The sequence below is a fragment of the Podarcis gaigeae genome (assembly GCF_964106915.1).
Source record: "Podarcis gaigeae genome assembly, chromosome: 15".
Lineage (NCBI taxonomy): Eukaryota > Metazoa > Chordata > Lepidosauria > Squamata > Lacertidae > Podarcis > Podarcis gaigeae.
The window spans coordinates 28,658,352-28,673,735 of NC_139692.1; the positions used below are offsets into that span (position 1 = coordinate 28,658,352).

General features: G+C 46.9%; 1 long non-coding RNA gene across 1 annotated transcript; it reads left to right on the forward strand.

Moving 5' to 3' along the window:
- Positions 1-7,529: 7,529 nt before the first annotated feature.
- On the forward strand, positions 7,530-13,634 carry LOC310832469. Its single transcript, XR_014558317.1, has 3 exons — positions 7,530-7,569; positions 7,860-7,970; positions 13,577-13,634. It is a non-coding gene; the product is annotated as an uncharacterized lncRNA (long non-coding RNA).
- The last annotated feature ends 1,750 nt before the right edge of the window (positions 13,635-15,384 follow it).

The following is a 15,384-nucleotide window of genomic DNA, read 5'->3' on the forward strand; positions in this document are numbered from 1 at the left end:
TGATACCCCACCCATCTGGTTTCCTCAGCCACTCTGGGGGGCTTCCAGCACATACATATAAAAACATAAGAAGCCAGATCTTAAAAACTTCCCAATACAGTGATACCTTGGGTTATAGACGCTTCAGGTTACAGACTCCACTAACCCAGAACTAGTACCTCAGGTTAAGAACTTTGCTTCAGGATGAGAACAGAAATTGCCTGCTGGCGGCGCAGCGGCAGTGGGAGGCCCCATTAGCTAAAGTGGTGCTTCAGGTTAAGAACAGTTTCAGGTTAAGAATGGACCTCCGGAATGAATTAAGTTCTTAACCAGAGGTACCACTGCACTGCTTTCAGGTGTCTCCTAGTCTGTTTCTACATTGGACTCCTTGGGATGGCATCTAGGTGCAGACCAGATTGAAGACTCAGCTTAGTCTGCTCTGCACCCAAGGCAGTCTCTCTCTCTCCCCCCCACCTGCTCTTCTAACCGCAGACTTTCTGACTTAACCTTTGACTGCAGAACACATGGATCGGCATATGGGCTGCTGGATTGCTGGATCCCTGGCCCTTGCCTAAACCCAACCTGTTCTTTATATAACCAATAGAGCTGTAGCCTTATCTGCCCCAACACTTGGCTCTGGTCTGCTATTTGTGGCTCAACCCACTCCTCCCTGCTTCGCTGCATGTGAGCACCAGGTGTTAAAATTCGTGTGGATTTATATTACAGGAAAAGGTCAGGGGGTGGAACAAGGGGGTGGGATATTGTTCCCTTGGTGTTTTCAAGAGGCTGCTGGAACAACACCTGGGATGGCGGTTCCTGCCTAAAGAATGCAGCCAAGTTTCAAATCAATTGTTAGAAGGGGTTGGCATAGGTGATGCTCTTCTGGCTCAAAAATTCCAGGGAAACTGATGTCCTTATTTGGACAGTGTATTCTGCTTACCACATTTAGAATCCAGAGGTTTGTGGAGAGGAAGGGGTTTGCTTTTTGTTTTCTTGCATCACAGAAATCTGGACCGGTGGCTTTAGGTCCAGAGCATTTATCACCCAGCCATGATACATCTTTAAATTCTTAATAAAACTAAGTAGTCCTCTCCCACGGCCTAAACACATCTCAACAAATCTATATGCTCTGGAGTTTCTTAAGAGCTGAGACCACACATTTAAGTTGGGGGCATCTCTACATTTCCATCAGCAATTTTTTGACCCCTTTTAAGCAATGCTGACTTTGCAAGGAGCTGCTCTGTTACTTCTGGAAAGGCTGATCTCTCTGGCTAAACCCCTGGGACTCATTACAACTGTCTTGTTGTGGATGTCCATCTCACATCAGAGCCTCCTGCAGCTCAAACTTACCTGTGGCCCAAGAGCACTTCCTCAAGCCGTTATTGGTCCCCTAACAAATAAGTGGAAGAGACCTTGCTCCGTGAATAGAATAATATGAAAGGTTATGTAACAACAGCATGATGGTCACCAAATTGTAGGAAATGAGGATTGCAAAATGATAATAAGTAAGGGCAGTGAGAGATTTTACTTTCTTGGGCTCCATGATCACTGCAGATGGTGACAGCAACCACAAAATTAAAAGACACCTGCTTCTTGGGAGAAAAGCAGTGACAAACCTAGACAGCATCTTAAAAAGCAGAGGCATTACCTTGCCAACAAAGGTCTGTATAGTTAAAGCTATGGTTTTCCCAGTAGTGATGTATGGAAGTGAGAGCTGGACCATAAAGAAGGCTGATCGCCGAAGAATTGATGCTTTTGAATTATGGTGCTGGAGGAGACTCTTGAGAGTCCCATGGACTGCAAGAAGATCAAACCTATCCATTCTTAAGGAAATCAGCCCTGACTGCTCACTGGAAGGACAGATTGTGAAGCTGAGGCTCCAATACTTTGGCCACCTCATGAGAAGAGAAGACTCCCTGGAAAAGACCCTGATGTTGGGAAAGACGGAGGGCACAAGGAGAAGGGGATGACAAAGGACGAGATGGTTGGATAGTGTTCTCGAAGCTACCACCATGACTTTGACCAAACTGCGGGAGGCAGTGGAAGACAGGAGTGCCTGGCATGCTCTGGTCCAGGGGGTCACAAAGAGTCAGACACGACTAAATGACTAAACAACAAACAACAACAACAAGGGCTTTAGTTATGCAAGAACAAAAGAGGAGCCTTGCTGGATCAGGCCCAGGTGGGGCTATCTAGCCCAGCATCCTGTCCTCGCAGTGGCCACCCAGATGTCTCAAAGGGAAGCCCACAAGCAGGATCTGAGGTTGCAGATTCGATCCCCGTAGGGGACATCTCCATGTTTTTGCATTGCAGGGTCTCTTCCAACTCTCTATAATTCTATGAAATCCCAGAGAGATTCTGCTGGTCAGTGTAGACGATACTGAGCTAAATGGACCAGTGGTCTGATTCAGGCTAAGGAAGTTTCCTATGTTCCTAACAGGTTATGGGTAGGGTCATTCCCCCAGAATTTGTTTGGCACCGAGTGCTCCTCTGCAGTGGTGGAGCAAGCCAATTGGGCACCTGGGGCAGCTGGGGCAGGACGCTCTGTGGGGCCTCTGAGGAGTCTGCCTGCCTCCTCCCACTCAGCCGCCCTACAGCTGAGGGGGAGGTGGCGGGCAGACCGTTTGGGGCAGCGCAGAGCCTTCCGGCGCCCAAGCCACCGCATCACTCCCAGGAGAGACGCGGGGCTCAAGCGCGTTGCAGGCCCCGCGGTGAGTACCACCCGGCAATTTGTCACTCCCCTCAAATTGTGACACCCGGGGCGACTTGCCCCCACTGCACCCCCCTTCCTCTGACCGAGAAGTGGTCTGAAGCAGTGGCTGTGGGGAATAGGAGCTGGCAGGCGTCCAATGATATATCAATTGTCCCATCTGCCTGACTTTATTAGCTGGCCATTAAACCTAGAACAAAAGAAATAGAATAGCTCTTGTCTAGAAGTGAAGCACCCTTCAGGTACCATCTCTCCAGCAGTTGCCCAGGTAGCATTTTTTTTTTTATACGTCCCGCTCTTCCCGTGGATGAGAGCATATTTTGTATCCTGAATATTTTATACCGAGAGTCAACTGAAGTGTTATCACTAAGAGGCTGAGCTCTGAATCAGCCTGCCGGCACCTTATTCATAAATGATGGAGACCAGCAAGTCTTTCGCTGAGTCTGAAGAAGGCTCAGCCTTGAACAACTCAAGAGCACACCAAAAAGAACTAGGAAAAGAAGACAAAATAGGGACACGTCGCCCTTCCCGCCTCGTCCATTGTCCAAGGACATACAGATTTCAACAGGGAGGAATGGTGCTTATATGGGGGTAGCTTTCGGATGAGCTCTTGAAACATGGGTATAGTGCAGTGGTTAAAACAGGGACAGGACAACTGTGTCAACCTCCCCATCCAGCTGCTGTATGACTCCAACTCCCATCAGCCCCAGGGGTCATGCCCAAGGGTCCAGCATTTCTGGGTTGGGGTGCTGGGCTAGAATCAGGAAGGCCTAGCTCTAATCCTCACACAGTGAGCAAGCTTGGGCCAGTCACTAAATAACACTGTATGTTGCTTTGAGCTCCTTACAGGAAATGTGGGACATAAATAAATAAAGAGATCAAACCCTACCTCTAAATGAGTCCTAACAATGTACCCCTTTCCTGGAAGGTCACATTTGGCTTCCCCAAAACAATCCTGGGAACTGTAGTTTAGTCCCTTGTGGAGCTATGGTTCCTAGCACCCTTAAACTACAGTTGCCAGAATTATTTGGGGGAAGCTATGATGGGATGTGGGTGGCACTGTGGGTCCAGAGAGTCCACAGAGCCTAGGACTTGCCGATCAGAAGGTCGGCGGTTCAAATCTCCACGACGGGGTGAGCTCCCGTTGCTCGGTCCCTGCTCCTGCCAACCTAGCAGTTCGAAAGCACGTCAAAGTGCAAGTAGATAAATAGGTACCGCTCCGGCAGGAAGGTAAACGGTGTTTCCATGCACTGCTCTGGTTCGCCAGAAGCGGCTTAGTCATGCTGGCCACATGACCCGGAAGCTGTACGCCGGCTCCCTCGGCCAATAAAGCGAGATGAGCACCAAAACCCCAGAGTCAGCCACAACTGGACCTAATGGTCAGGGGTCCTTTTACCTTTACTTTATGATGGTTTTAAGTGGTATCATAGTGCCTTCAATGAATGGGGCCAGAGAGAAACTGATATTAACAGACTCCCCCATCCCCAACTCTGTCCTCTGCAAGTTTACCCTAAAGGGACTTAACTCCCAGGTAAGAAGCAACCTTAACCGATCTGCAAGCCAAAATGCGAATGGCTAGACAAGGATTTAAAACTACTTCAATCATCATAATAATGATAAGAATTTCAAAGATAAAAATAAACAAATAACAATGATATTTTATACCACCTTTCCATGCAGAAGCCCTCTCAAGGCAACTGAGAGATGGAACAATAGAAGTATAAAATAGGATTAATGGGAACAGCAGTGTCAATATAAACTATTGTTTAAAAAATTGTCGTGACTGTATAGCTCACAGAAAGGAAGAGGAGCATTGTGAACTCAGTTAAAAGTGGACTGAAACACCCAAGCCTTCAAGGCCTCTTTGAAAATAGCCAGGGTAGCAAAAGCACATAAGGATGGGGACACCCCTGACAAGGCCCTGCTCCTTTTCCTGATGACCTGATGGATCTTGGGGGCAGACCCTTGAGCAGGACCTCCATGGTCAATCTCAGAACCCAAGCAGGGCCACACAAGCGCAGGTTCATCCTGCCTCTATGAAAGCAGAGCGCAGCCATCTTGGCTCATAGCCACCCATAGCCGTCTCCTCCTCCATGAATTTGTTGGATCCTCTTTTAAAGCCATCCAAGTTGGCAGCCATCACTGCCTCCTGTGGAAGCGAGTTCCAGAGGTTAACTGCACTGCGGGAAGACGGGGTTTCTTTTATCTGAGCTGAATCTTCCGACATTCGCCTTCTTTAGACGTGCAGGAGTACTGGTGTTGCAAGAGAGGGAGAAGAACTGTTCTCTATGCAATTTCTCCATGCCCTGAGCTACAGGAAAGGTGGTGGATTAATTTGCCTCTGAAAGCCGTCCTGAAATTGTGTTGAACTGAAAACCCTCTTGAGTGTCTTTCCCAGAATTGCTCTGCAAACAGAGCAGGTAACTCCTTTCCCAGCATGCTTTGTTCTCTGGCTGCCTCAGTTACTGCTGAAATAAGGAGCCCAAAGCACTGAGAAAGGGAGGGGGTGGGGGACGCACACAAACCTTTCTGCAGTCCAAGCAATGGCTGTTAGGGTGCTGGAGAGAGTCTGTAAGAGCTAATGAGGTTTTCTTTGTCTGACCTTGCCCGGAAAGTGTTCTGCCCACAACCCAGAGGCTGTTGTCCCCCCCCCCCCCGTTTAATAAATGTCAGACTGTTACTTCCAAGCATCTCAGCCAGCCTGTCTCCAGTGAGGTTGTGGCATTGCCTTTGCATTAACTCCCTTCCACTTATTTTCGGGGAAAGTGTCGAGTTGGAAAAGGAGAGTTCTCGTGAGGTCACCAGCTTCTGGCAGCGTGTCTTTGGGGCCACCTTTCCAGATAAGACAGTGAAGCTGAGGCTACATATCCCACAAAGCCCTATTAGTGGAGGTCACCAAGTTGGAGGCTTTGTGTGGGAAAGCACGATGGGAGACGAGACTTACCTCAGCTCTCCTTGCCTGACTTGTTAATCTGGGTTCTGTCAGTGGTGTGAAAAGCAGAAAACGCTTTTCATGATATGGCAGCTGGACTTCTTGCAAGGATGCTTTGAACTGAACAAATATCACCAAATGCAAAGGAAAATAATTGCCTCGCTGGGTGTTTTTTGGTCCTGTTATTTGTTGCAAAATGATCTTCTTCTTTCCCTTCTTCCTCCTCCTCCTCCTCCTCCTCCTCCTCCTCCTCTTCTTCTTCTTCTTCTTCTTCTTCTTCTTCTTCTTCTTCTTCTTCATCTTCATTATTTACTTACCATTCACTTTAAGGTCCCTGGGCAAGTTGAAGCAATTAAAAATGTTAAAAATGTTACAATTTACAATCACAGAAATAAGGTGGATTCTAAACATCAGCCTTCCCCTGAAGCTATACAAGGAAGTGCCAGACTCACCTCTGTGGGGAGGGAGTTCCACAACTTCGGGGGCTACCAAAGCCAACCCCCAACCCTGGAGCCTCTGTTTCTACCAGGAGGTTGTAAAAAGTCCCCTGATGCTCAGAAGTTCAACCCAGGAACCTGACATTTCAAGGGAAATGAAACCTAAAGACCTACAGTTGCTTAGAGACATGGGCAATTTAGCAGCAGCTGATCATTGCTGCTCTGCTTTCAGTAGTGGAATAGTGACTCCGCTTGCAAAATTCTGGCACCTCTTTGACCAAGTGGGCAGTCCTCCTTTCCCAGGCCTCAGATGTTGGGAAGGGGACAATTTGCATTGAGATAATTGTGTATTACGTTAAATATTTTCTCCACCCTCCCACTGAACTCCTGATTGTGATGGAATAGGAAGAGTATGTGAAGGGTTGACATAAAGGCAATGCTATTTGGAAAAAGAAGGGTTAAAGTGATAGGGTTGATGCCTAGAGAGAAGTGGACCACAGAGAAGGAAAATGGATGAGCAATTTATGCAGAATCCAGAACCCAACTAGGAGAGCAAGATCATTGGCACCTGGGAAAATGGCATAGCTACTCTACTAAGGACTCAGCTATACAGCTGCAAATAAAATGTTTTAAATGTGTTGTAATGTGCATTATACAAATGTGACACTAGGTGGTGATTGTGAGCTATGGTAAATTCAGTATATTTTTCTAAATGTTTTTTTAAAAAAGCATTTTCACAATATTTTTTATATATGCGTAGATTCCACCTAAGTTAACAAGCAAGATTTTCTTATCTCTTAGGTTTTTTTTTAAAGGATACCAAACTGGAGAAAAATGAGGAAAAGATGCTTTGGTAATGACGTTATGCAAACACCTTGTAAAAAGAGAGTGAACGAATTGTGGCTATTCCATCATAAGGGCCCAGTGCAGAAATTGATCCAGGGAGAAACCAAGAACATTATAGGAATCAGAACTTGAAATAGCTCTTCTAACTGGGCGAGTGTTTGGGGTGGGTGGTGCCTATAATGTATATGACAAAAACTGGCAAAGAGAGCTTAGATGGAGCTATAGTATAGTGGTGGGAAGAAGAAAGGGATGAAACCAGAAGGAAGCCATAGAGCTGTAGTGATTCTGGACTCCAGGAGCAAAAGAGATGAACAATGGGAGAGAATCTGCCTCTGTTTTGTGACACTTTGATTGGTCCTAGGAAAGATATTGCTCAGGTTTGGATTTGGGACGGATTGTTTGTTGTTTTGCCCTAAATCCTCTCTCAGCCTTGTGTCAGAGTGGTTTCTTCCTATAACTAGGGGGAGGTGGTGGAGGATGGAGACGGCGGTGGTGGTGGTGGTGGTGGGGAGAAACATGCTCTGAGGTTTGCATTTTACTCATGATCTCATTCCATTCATGTTCTATTCTTAGATACCAGGAAGGGTGATAAGCCTGGGGAATCTGTGGGTTAGGCCAAGCCCATAAGAAGAGAAGTAGTTTTAAGGCATCAGCTGCATCTGGTGGTAAGGAAGCTGAACACAGATATATATATATATATTAAATAAAGGAGAATTTTTAATGAAAGGGAAGCACGGCTTCTAAATTTAGATGCTGTGCAAGTGCTTTTAAAGTCTCTAAGTGCATCTATAGCCGGAGGGTGTCTGAAATTTTATTCTCAGTGCTCATTCTCCCCCAGCCAAATGTGGATCCCATTGAAGTCTGGCAAAATGCCCACAAACTTCAAAGGGAATGGTGTTTTGGCTCAGTGTCTCGATCATGCCCACCCTGGTCCGTTGCTTACTTGCCCATTCAGGAGACCGCAACCTGCATAGCCAAAAGATACCAGCCTGCATCTTCCTCCCCTCCTGGCAAAGACAAAAGCTGGCATAGCACCCGGTGCACGAGGGAGGCAGCAAAGCGAAAGGTGAAAGACGTTTGCTGTGCAAATCCACCCAAGCACTGGCAAGCGCACTGGCCGTTCTCACATGGAGGTCTGCAAACATTCGCTGGTAGATCCAGCAAGTGACATGGTCTTCGAAGCAGGTTCTCTCACCCCATTCACGTTCGACGTGGATTTGTGCCTGCGTGCATGTGTGCTAAACCACTGGGAGAATATTAGGAAAACTGGGGGGGGGGGGTACCAGCAGTTGAGCAGGTCTAAAGAGACTTTGTAGGTTTATCAAAAAGCAAACGGATAAGATAGCACAGGGAGTGACAGTGACAGGAAGCAGGGATTCCAAATAGATCTTGGCTGGATCGGAATGCACGGCCAGCCATCTTGCACCACAGGCCACTAATCTATGAGAGCCACTTTCTGTATTCCTGGGAAAGAATGTCTTCCACCCTTGCTTGCTTCCAACATGGCCTCTTCTCAGGTGAGAGACGGCAGGAACTGATTGGGGGATTGGTGGGATCCCTTCTCAGATGCGGCAAAACCCAGCCACCCACCCTTGGCTGATCTCTGAAGAGGGCAGCCTCCAGACAAATGTCGCTCCTCTCTCCCCTCCAAACACACCCTCTGTTTCTGTAGACAAGTACAGTGGTACCTTGGGTTAAGAACTTGATCCGTTCTGGAGGTCCGTTCTTAACCTGAAACTGTTCTTAACCTGAAGCACCACTTTAGCTAATGGGGCCTCCCTCCACTGCTGCACAATTTCCGTTCTCATTCTGAAGCAGAGTTCTTAACCCAAGGTACTATTTCTGGGTTAGCGTAACCTGAAGTGTCTGTAACCCGAGGTACCACTGTAGCCGAATGTAGGAAGAAGAGCTGGAAAATCCATATCTGGTCCAGCAACTCACCACCATGACTGACCAGATGCAAGGAGAAACCTGCGGCTGGATCAGGCCCATCTTGCACAGCCTCCTCTTCTCACAGTAGCCAGCCAGATGCCCTGCAGGGATGCCGTCAAGCGAGACCCGAGTGCAACACCACTCTCCCCCGTGACTGACCTTCGGACACATTTATTGCCTCCAACAGTGGAGGCTGAGCCTAGCCATCAAGGCTGTTGATCACCACTGATGAATTTCTCCAGTCCTCTTTTAAAGCCATCCTAGTGAGTGGCCATCACTGCCTCTTGTGGGAGCGAATTCAGTAGTTTCTCGATGCTCTGTGTGAATAACTCTTGTCACAAATGCTGGATTCTGCTCAACTTGTGTGCAGGAGGTCATGTTGCGGGTGGTGGCCAGCCAGGGCCTGCTGCGGCTACACCCCTAGAGGCCCACCATAGCTGCGGGTAGACCTGGCAGGGCTGTGGGTGGGCCCATTGAGGCCCATCACCACCATGAAAAGGACCGCCAGGCTGCAGAATATTGATGGGGGCTGTCCCCATCCTTGAATTTTTTTTGGGGGGGGCTCAGATCCCACAGCCCCACCTAGATAGTGCCCCTGAATCCTGTCTTTTCTCCCTTTCATCATTCAGCTTAGACAGACTGCTATGAGTTCTAGCAGGACAGGATTACAGGAGAGCCCACAGGAAGCAAGAACCAAGCATAGGAACCCCCTCCTGCTGTCCCTTCCCACCCCAGCAACTGGTATTTAGAGGCATGTCACCTCTGATTCTGGAGATGACACCCACCCACCATGACTAGTAGCAACTAATAGCTTTATCCTCCATGGGTTTGCCGGACCCCCCCTTTAAAGCCATCTAAGTGGGTGTTGACCACGTGCTGACCTAACATACTTCTTGCACAGATGTAAGGAGACCTAAGCAAGGGCTGAGCATGGGGGGGGGATCTCGTGTTTCGGAACTGCCTGTTCCACCCCCCACCCCGCTGCCACCTTCTATTTTTACTGAGTAAGGGATTAACACTTGCAAGTGGTTGTGTGCTGCGGTCTTGTTCCCACCTAATGTGCTCTTGACATCTTTTGACGCCTCCTGCAATAGCTGTGAACTACTTCCCAGTTCTGGAAGCCCCCTTGGCCTGATAAGAAGATGCGAAATGAACAGGAAACAGGAGTCCTGTTAACACACTGGCTTCTGCCAAAAACTCCGAGGCCAGCCCTGAGCTGTTTTCAAAAGTTGTTGAAATCCACATGCTGCTTTCTTTGGGTATTCTAAGACGCCACAACTGGAACTTTACTGGAAGTGCTTTCAATCTGTGTTTCGAAGGGGGGATCCTTTCCTATCCCTTTGGACAGGGGTCAGCAAACTTTTTCAGCAAGGGGCCGGTCCACTGTCCCTCAGACCTTGTGGGGCAGACTATATTTTTTTTTGGGGGGGGATGAACAAATTCCTATGCCCCACAAATAACCCAGAGATGCATTTTAAATAAAAGGACACATTCTACTCATGTAAAAACATGCTGATTCCCAGACCATCCGCGGCCGGATCCGGCCCCCGGGCCTTAGTTTGCCTACCCATGCCTTTGGAGATGCCTTCTTAAGATGTTGTTAATGTGAGTCCCTGACTTTGTTGGTTATCAGGGTCCAGCTCCCTCCCTGTGGAAGTTAATCTGAGTGAGAGCAGGTGGGTGGTTCTTGGGGCATCCATAGCTCAGATGAAGAGTGTTATGTACTGAAGTTCTCACCATGGGCCAGCAGGGGGATACTGTAGATAGTTATGCAAATGAAGGATCGAAAGTGACGTTCCGTGATTGGATAGTTTGTATGCAAATGAAGGATCGAAAGTGACGTTCAGTGATTGGCTAGTTACAGAAAATGGTTACTGTTGTATTCTAGTGGAGCTCTATATAAGCAGGCTGAGCTCCTCAGCCAGTTCTGTTCCAGCTTACAAATAAAGAGCTGCTTTGGAAGAATTGCTGTGTCGTTTGATATGTTCGCCCACAACTTAACAAAGAGCATCTGCTTTGCTTTCGAAAGGTTCCAGATTCAATCCCCAGCATTTCCCCCAGAGAGCTGCTGCCAGTCAGTGAGTACCCAGTGCTGGGCTACAAGGACCACTGGTAACACTCACTATAAAAGCATGTTCTCTTAAGGTGTGTCCCACATGGTTTCTTGAAAATGCAAGTGCATTGGCATCAAGGCACCGTGCAGGGCAGAGCCTGGCAGCATTCCACAAACTGTGGTTGTTCCACCTGCCTTTGAATCCAATAGAGGGTAGGCTACTGTTTGGGGATTAATACAACATATAGACACCCTAAGACAGTCTGCAGTCCCTGTAGAAAAATAGGATGTAAATTCTTGGAGAAATACATGCATGCATGCATGCATGCATAGTGGTGTGTGAGAGTTGCAGCTCCTTCCCCTGCAAGGAAATCTGCTACAAGAAGATTAAAGCCAACTGGGAGCCACAGTTCCTTGCAAACAGGGTCATGCATCTGCAATGGCAAGCAAATTATTTTCAGGATGCAATTGCATTTTTTAAAAAGAAAAGAATTCAGGGTGCAATTGCATTTTGAAGAGAACAGATGTAAAGCAGTGCTTGCCATTCAGGTGTGCATTGAAGCTGTTTGCATTCGTCTGCTGGGATTATCGAGTTCTTTTTGCTCACCCACCACCTCACCTCCCCATCTTTCAAATTTCAAAAAGTGTATGAAGATGAAACTTGATTGGAGCTACTAAGAATTCAAAATATGTCCCTGTTTCCATGTTGAATAGCTCTGTCTGTGTTAAGAGTGAATGATTCTATGTGGGTCTGGCCCTGCCCGCTTTTGAATTTGGCCCCACCCACTAGTGGAGTGCACTCTGCCACAGCATTGCATGGGTAGAAAGCATCTCTCACCCTGAAAAAGATTCCCATCGCTGTATGAGAGAACTCTGAAATGCTCAAGTTCGTCAACAAGGTTCATTGCAGGAATGGATCTCGACTGCTAGTTGAGGGGGTGGGGAGAATTTCATTCATGTTATACTGGAAGGGGCTTTCCAATTCTGTAAGGAGTGATAAACAAAATCTATGTTTTTCTAAAAAAGAGAAAGAGTGAGGTGTGAGTTGTTGAATGCCTTCTCCCAGCTGCGGAAGATATTTTATGGCAGTGGTAAGCTTGGCTCCTTCACCACTGGTCTTCCGCCATTCAGTTAAAGCTTGGCACTTTCGCAGAACATAATTGGAAAGGCTCATTTGACAGCAATTTGCATGATAGCTGTTGGATTTTTCTGGTTTCCTGCTGTACTGTATTCTGTCCTACTTTTGTTCCAGTTGTATGTCACCTTTTAATCTTAATTTCTAAGCAGATTGTTAGTCAACCGTAGTGGTCTTCTTAGATCAGAAAGGTGGGCTGTTGATATTTTAATGAACAAATAAGCAAGCAGCCCTGGAGGAAATATAACCTGGGTGTGATAGTCCTTTACTGGCTTGATACTATCTCTAGGATGAACCTAAGTGGGTTTAAAAAAAGAAAAAGAAAAAGAAAGCTCCCATCATCTTGGCAGTAATGAACAAGAGGGTATTCTGCTCATCTCCTCCAAGTCCATTTTGTATTCATGTTCCACTCTCACCCCATGCCAAGCAGAATTAAGCCTAAGTGCTCTTATTTCCTTTTCTGCCTTTTTTTTTAAAAAAAAATTGCAAAATTGTGTGGAATTGCAGAGGACAGCTTTTCAGAGAGGTTATTTTACACGGAATATTTCCAGCCAGCCTCCCATTTTTCATGGGCTTTTATCCAGATCATTTGTTTTAAAGAGCTAACAAGGCAAACATTAAGATGCAGGGAGACTGAGGGCAGCAGGTTCACTCTTCGCAGACAGAATGGCAGAGTCTGGAAATGGGAAATCAGAGCAAGAGCAAACGAGTGGGAGAAGAGCAGAAACCTACTTTCCTTTCTTGACGGCTATTTATACCAGACTAGACTACTTGCCCTCATGGCCAAGTATTGACTCCCTCAGGGCTCACCAAACTTTTCGGGCCTGTTGGCACATTTGGAGTTCTGAGAAAGTGTGCCAGTTGTAAAATGGCTTCGGGGGGGGGGGGGAATGTGGCATAAAACAAAATGGCTGCCACAAGGAGGGTGGGGATTTGGCATAAAACAAAATGGCTGCCCTGGGGTGTATGGCATAAAACAACATGTCTGCCACAGTGGGTGTGGCATAAACAAAATGGCTTGTGAGGTAGGTTAGGCTCTGAGAGACAGTAACTGACTTCCAAGGTCACCTAGTGAGTTTCATGGTTGAGCAGGAATTTGAACCCTGGTCTTCCAGATCCTAGTCTGACATTCTAACCCCTACACCCCACCAGTCTGGCCTCCCAGACATTGCTGCACTACAATTCCCAGCATCCTTGACCATTGGCCATGCTGGCTGGACAGAGGAAGCACCTCCTGTTCCACTGCTTGAAGCAAAATGGGAGGTGTTGTTCTGCCACTGCTGCCTGTGCCATCCGCTCTGCCCCCTCCACCACTGGTTGAGAAGCAGCGCTGTTCTTGATGCCGATTTCTGCAAGATCTTGCACGATTCTGGCGAGATCTCACCAGAAATTGGTACCAGGGCTGCAGCAGAGGCTTCCACCCCCTGAGGCAGAAATGTACTTCCTCCATCTACAAATCTTTACTCCCAATTCAAATAATCTGCAGATTAGCAATAAGGTATTTTGAGTGAGCTCCATCCCTCCATTTCTAATGTTGCCATGCTTATTGCAGAATCATGCAGGGAGGGGTCCCCATCTTCATTTGCTCTTCTTTTCCTGGTAAAATTGCACAGAGGAACTCAGCTCAGACGAAGGTATGAAATGCAAGCCAGTCCGATTCCCAATCACAAATCAGTTTCTTTGTAGAGTATTAGATTAATTAGACTAGGAGAGCATCTCTCTCTCTCTCTCTCTCTCTCTCTCTCTCTCTCTCTCTCTCTCTCTCTCTCTCTCTCTGTTTGTTTGTTTTCCTCATCTGGGAGACTAATCAGGAAGTTTGCATGAGTGTGCAATGGGTATTATATTTCACCAACAAGCCCTAGCAACTGCAGTAGCAAGATAATTCAGGAGCTGTATTAGAAAGCCACAAAAACAATAATAAAGATATTATGAGCAAGCCAGAAGCCTATTGTGCTCGACCTCCTACTTGCAAATTAAATGCACACAGATGTATTAACTAAACCACCCTCAGCTTTTACAAGCGGAAGCAGGGAAGGCAAGAAGCGTAGAACAACAGAATGCCGACATTTCGATTCCTCCCTTCTAATGAAAGCCTGTTTAATGAGCTGCCCAACACCCTCAGTTTTATGTCCAGGGCCGGCTGTGCCATTAGGCAGAGTGGGACAGCAACCTCCGGGGGCAGGTGTTCTGGGTTGTGAGCATCAAGGGCAGCAGGGGGTTGGACTAAATGATCCTCAGAGTCCCTTTCCAGCTCTACCATTCTATGATTCTTTGATTTATGATATCCACTTGATGCGCTAGATCTTAACATTAACCCAACAACTTGCATGGACAGCCCCAATGCCCACCTATATAGAGCCAGAATTCAGAACCACGGGCTCATTCAATGAGATAGAAACGCTTTTCCTTGCACACTAATGTTCTGGGAGCATTTGCTGTGCTGGAGCATTCCTGAGGACAGAGTGTTTTGAGGAAATGCAATGATTCATAGAACACCAGCCTTTGTAATAGGATTCTTCTCCGCATGGCAATTTAATTGTCAAAAGAGCTTTACAGCTGTTCTGACGGTAACCTCTTGACTTAAGATCATTTTTATTCTCCATTTTATGGAGAAGCGACTGAGGCTGTGGGTTGTCCAGGTCACCCACTGAGGAAATAGGGATAGGCGGGATTTGAATACAGTTCTTATGGAGACCTAATTTCATAGCTTTGGTGCATTGACTTGTTCTATAACTCACCGTGTCCTGAGATGCCCTCTTTGTGTTGATGTATCTCACATTCCCTTGCTGCCAGCACACCTGTAGGCCTTGGGAGGTGTAACTTCACTATCAGGATAGAAAACCCTGAAATAGTAGCAGAGTACCTGAGAATGTGCCTTCCTCATTACCAACACAGTTGTTGCAGAATTGCCTGTCGATGGATTATTCATTCTGATACGTCTGCATGCTGGTTTTATGACATCACCAGCATTTGGTCCTTATCCACCATTTCACGAGCTCTCACCAGCGAAAATTCCCATCACTTTTCTTAGTGGACTTTTTTGCAGTTAGAAAAGTGATGGAATATTTGCACTAGTTATTTGTCACATTTCTTTTTCTTTCTTGGCATTTATATCCAAGCCATTTTCTCCAAGGATCTCAGGGTGGCATACATGATTCTCTCTTTCTCAAATAATCCCTGCAACAACCTAGGCTGAGAGGCAGTGACAGACACCCAAGGTCACATTCAGTAAACTTCTTGTCCAACTGGGGATTTGAACCCTGGTCTCCCAGGTCGTAGTCTGATACTCTAACCACTACACCACACTGGCTCTCTACAAAGTGCAGCAACCAAATTTTGTGTGAATAAACAGCCCACCTG